Raw genomic sequence first — 5,814 nt, 5'->3', positions numbered from 1 at the left:
TATATATATTATAAGATTATATAAATACTGGTATATATATTATAATTAATAATTTTATAAGTCATAATTTTTGTAATGTTAACACAAAATAAAAAGTAAATATATGTATATTAAAAATACATATATAATAGTAATTATATTCCTTTATAATATGATATAATATTCAAATTATTTAAACATAATTAACAATCTAATAATTTTTTTAATTTAAATATATTAATGTCATCATATTAATAACTAGAGTAACCATACTTTTCATATATTTGTTAGTTTTTAACAAAAAAAAATTGCTTGTAAAGTTGATGGAAATTGTAAAATTTTAATTTAATTATTAAAATAATAATAAAATATTTATAAATATTAATTAGGTTCGGGTAACGGGTATCCAATGTGTGGTACTTGAACCCTACCCGAATCTGATTCGAGTAGTGAAATCACTACCTGAACCCTTTTATAGAGTACCTAACCCAGTGTAACCGAGTAGAGTACTCGCGGGTACCCTATAACGGGGTACCCGTTGACATCCCTAAGAAAGAAAAAGGGAAAATGAGAAGAAAAAATTATTTTATATGGACCAAGTTGTAAATCTAATGAGAGTATTTTAGTCATTAAACATTTCAAAGCTATTACATGATTCACGGAATATATAAAATCAGGGGGAAAGTCGAAAATACTTAAAGCAGACTTCTCCCCCATTTTAAAGAATACTGATTCCTGAAGAATTTCTATTCCTCATACAACTTTTAAACCAAACAAGGGTTTAGGAATTGGTTGGGAATAGAGGGGGAATAGCATAGTTATTCCCCATACCAAACATGCCATCAGTCCATCACTCTATCATGGATCGAAAATAATGCTTTAACTATGAACAGCCAAGCCCTAAATTATAATTACTAGTCAAAGATAAGAAACTAGTAGCAACACCTCACCGGCATACGTACATAGAGTAGTCTCTTAACGAGGATATAAATTAATTAATGGAATGGTAGGTTTTGTTTTTATTTGATTTAGGGTTTAGGGTTCAAGGTTCAATACATAACGAAAATATAGGTTCATTCTTTTTCACATTTATTCTCGTAAATGGTAATAGCAGACCAGAGGATTTGCCTATATTATTTTAGGCGGTCAATTATTGGAATTAAGTATTATCTATCTGTTATATTAACATCTCGATCCAGCCTGCTTCCCTAGCTACGATACCAGTTTATTTCGTTCAACTCCTCATATACTTTTAACTGGAAGAGGATATATACGTAACACGTTCATTATCATATATATGGCACGCCATCCATGTCGTTTCCTCGACTTAATCCTAGTTCAGCACAGCCTGCTGCGATGCCATACAAACGTACACCATTACATTAACAATGCCCATGGGCCATGGCTGATGCTCATTGCTCAAAGCCTTGAATAGTGAAGCCAGGCCCACCATGGTTTTTAACTTTTGAGGCCCAAGCCAGACATAATATGTATGTTAGGCGTATCTGCAGTAAGGCCCAGTATTCTAGGCTTAGCGAAACGGATCCATGGCTGAAGCCTGTAAGCAAGCAATTGGGCTTGGGCAACACAATCTGTTCTGGTTCTGGTTCTGGAGGGTTTTTCTATTCATGTTGGATTAATATGTCAATAAGCTCTCGCACTTGAACAAGTAGCAAGTAGGACGATGATGATGACTGCTACTTTGAACTAAAATTATTTTAGGATTGTTATTCTACAGAATTCAACTTGATAACTCTGCAAACCTAAATAAATGAATTAGGGGTTATTAAACAATAACTTGAACGTACTGTGGCACTTTTCAGCTTTGGTGATCCAAATTGACCCTACTTGGTGGGCCAAACCATCTTGTTGAGGATAAAAGTATCCCAAGAGGCAAAAGGCAATGGAGAAGCAGGCTGATGAGGATGATATTGGTGCGTGGATGGGTTGAGTCAAATAAACATCCAAATTGAGAGGTCATAAATGCACATGGGAGGAGAGACAAGCCTCACATGAAAGAAACATGGGCTATTCTTTAGGTTTGTTTCCTATATTCAAAGCCATCTCCGATCTTCTTTATATTATAATTAATTACAGGTTTTTTGTATTTTTGGAGTCTTCTTCTCGACTTATCTTGTCCTTTTACGACGGTCAAATCATTAATGGATCAGTCAGTCCTATTACCAACACAATGCCTCTGCCTCATGTGCTCTATTAATTTCAGGACCCCTTGTGTCTGAATTATACATGTACGCAAGAACGCCCTCTCAGACTCAGTGGACATTTCTAGGCTGCAACGAAAAAAGAGGAATATTGTAGGACGCACGCTGGCAAAGGGAAAGGGGATGATATAGTCTTTTTCTAAGAAAAGATGATGCCCTGTTTGCGTAACGAGAGAAGACACCCACATCCCAGTTTTGCTAACATGTCTGTCGATCCCATGATTGGCATTAATAATCCACAAGCTCTCCTATCCATGCAGGAATCCTGGTGAATGGCATGTCCACCATACGGGGCACAACCCGAACCCGGGTTTCAGTTTATCTCTGCTTAATTTTATGAATTTTCAGAAATCATATTCCATTTTTTTTATGCTTTACAAGATCTCACTTACAATTACATTTCGGGGAAAAGCAAAATAGCAAATCGTGGACACCATTTTTACTAGTTTAGCTACATTGGTTTCCATCAGTTGTCACATGGGGGTTGGTCCCAGCACTTTGATACCCTTTTATGGTTTTTGAGGAAATTAAATTGCTATGCTTCAACAGTCCAGTATTGATCATCAGAGAGTACATGAATGATTGATTATATATATGTAATGTTGAAAATGGACACCTAGAGTCTATGCATTTATCGTTATGCCATTCTTCAAAAATATTGCAACGACTTCCCTTTCTTTGCTTTATTATTATTATTTTTTTTTTCTGATAGTAACGTCACAACAACTACAACACAAACTACTAATAACTTGTTTTATACACAAAGGAAAACAATTATTTCACTTGATAAGCCAAATTTAATAATTATGACAATTTGGAAAGTTTATATATAGATATATTTATATATGGTGGCAAATATTCACCGGCATTAATTATACCCTATCATAATTGTAGTTTGAGGCAAAAACCAGGCCTTGGGGAGAGCTTTCCTTTCTCAGAAGATAATGGTTCTCAAGTATATTAGTTGGAGTTAATCATGTGCTGCTAAAATTTGTTTTACAAATGCAGCTAGCGTCATGCATGCATTTAAACCTCGACACTGTAATTAATTTCTACACTCTTTGCCATTTGGTTTGATGCCCAACCTCAAACTGATTTATATGTTTTGTGCTTCTGGGCCAATAATTATGTGATTATCGTTTCTCACAAAAAAAAAAAAAAGGCCAGTTTTTCAAGTTGAGGTTGATGGGCGCGCGAGTGTAGTTTGATCTCCTTCAATTCCCAAAAACAAGGATGGATAATGTAGGCTGTAGCCTGTAACCTGCACGCCGTAGGGGATGGCTTTGAAAGGAAACAGTTGCTTCTGTATCAAAAAGTGTATAAAATGGTGACCCGCTCTTTGCTTTTCTCATGATGTGTGAGTAGCAGCACAAACAATTCTATCTCAAGATTGCCCAAAAATAAATAAACAAATAACAAGCTTCATTTTAGTGCATTAACGTGTGGCTCTTTGCTTGTCCAACAAGATGGGTGCCACTGTGGATCCAATCATCCAATACTTACTAATTCTACATTATTCAACTAGTAGATGTAAATTATAACATACAATCGATTAATGCTTTACTAAAAAATACCTAATGAAGAGTATTAATTATTTAAGAAAATATTTTCATTCAACAAATTGAGAATATATACCATTGCACCGATAATACAAGCACATAGGCAGGCCTATTATTATTAATTTTAAGTGTTAACACCTGTTTAGGAACAGTATAGTATTGTATAATTCCATCAGCATGTATCCTTTTTAAAGAGATTCGTTGTTAATGGGACTCCTGGGCAAGAGGCTGATTCTAATTATACTTTGCCTCCTGTATTTACCATGACATCACCTTGACTTGTAATTTTTGGGAGTAGTTGCTGCATAATTAATCAATGAATCAGGTTAGCACCTGCCACGAGTAGGCAGAGTCTCTACCCATCACGTGGACGATCCATGAACTAATGTCTAAATTTGTACTAGCCAGTGCTTATTTAAAGCTCAGATTGGGTTGTGGTGGGGACCAAGCAAGCTTCCACCATTTGAATGGTTCTGACATCTGACGATTGAAAACTCCAAACTAACGAGATCCTTCTAGCCTACTCAATGAAATTATGATGCATCATTCTATTCTTTCTTTTTTGATAGACATATGATGCTAGATTTACACCAAGTCAGTTGTATTATGATATCCTTGGAACAAGGTTAGAAACTTGATTCTTAGCTTTATGAGCTACCAATTTTCAGAAGAAAAACATGACAAGAGTCCTGTATTTCTAATCCGAAACAAGTTAATGTATGAAATATTGCACCCATTACCTATAGATTTGGTCAAAAAGCTTAATCTTTTGATGGTTGAATCGTGAATGATATGGTTGTTCAACTTCTAGTTTTCACAATGATAATCATCCAACTGCTGCTTAATTTTTTCCGCTTTCCCATAGTCCCTTTCGGGAAAAACATTCTAGAGATATTATGACATTGTTGCCAATTACGTTATACATCAAATGAAACCCAAGCAAGAACAAAACAACTAGAGCTTAAAACTAATTAATGCCAACTGTTTTTTTGACTTCCACCCAACACTAGGTAATTTATTTCTGAACTAGGTAATTAATTTCTAACTACTTGCACCAAAGAAAAGGGTATGATTCTAAGAGTTGTTAGTGGTTAAGCTATAGTTGTTACAAGTGATCATAATAAGACATGGACCCAATAATCATTTAATTTAAAAGATAATAAAACCAGCGGGTCATTATTGAAGTAGTTAAGGTATGATAGTTGCCTCTCGTGTGTTAAGTTGAATATTATTCTTGTACAACCCAAATATCAACATTTTTTGAACTTGTGGCTAACTCAAATTTATCTATATATGCTTACTTAATAAAGATCCCAAATATCATAATCTGCAATTGTTAATTAATCTCCTAAGCTCTCCAACAAAACCAAGTTTAATTTGATCTTCTCGAGTTGACAGGAAAATTACTTGTAATGTTGTTGAAATCTGGAAGGATCATAAATATGGTATTCCAGGGGCAGGGCAGGGGTTGAACTCTCCGTTTCCCAAATATATCCCATTACATTTTCTCATTTTCTGATGCAAAACTATTGTTATGCCTTTCCACTATAAATTAGAAAACAATCAATGATGACAACTACTACAAAAACAAAACAAATGAAGAACTTGGAACTTGCTAAATAAATTATTTTACTTTTCCTTTTACACCAAATATATAATCAATTGCTCCAAATTAAAGTGTTGCTAAATAAATTATGATCGCGATCGTGATTCGTGACTCGCGAACAACATGCTTGCACATCCAGTTGTAGCTTATCCGTAGAATATTGCACAATCATAAAAATAATTATGATAATTATTACCAATAAGTTGATACATCCTTTTTAATAATGCCATGATGCTTACCCTTCAACTGCCTATTCTATATATATACTTACTTGCGTCCATCCATCGTCATCTTAAATTTATTTACTCTATAAATATAGTAAAATTTTAAAAGCTTAAACTTGTGTTTTTTTTTTGTTTTAAATATTTTGAGAGAAAGGGGAAGCAATCAAAGACATTTTTGGACTTTTTGGAATAATTTTTGCAAAAGCCAACGATGAAGACTCGTG

Source organism: Theobroma cacao, chromosome 1, assembly GCF_000208745.1.
Source record: "Theobroma cacao cultivar B97-61/B2 chromosome 1, Criollo_cocoa_genome_V2, whole genome shotgun sequence".
Classification (NCBI taxonomy): domain Eukaryota; kingdom Viridiplantae; phylum Streptophyta; class Magnoliopsida; order Malvales; family Malvaceae; genus Theobroma; species Theobroma cacao.
The sequence above is the reverse complement of the archived record's forward strand: the minus strand, read 5'-3'. Positions refer to the sequence as shown.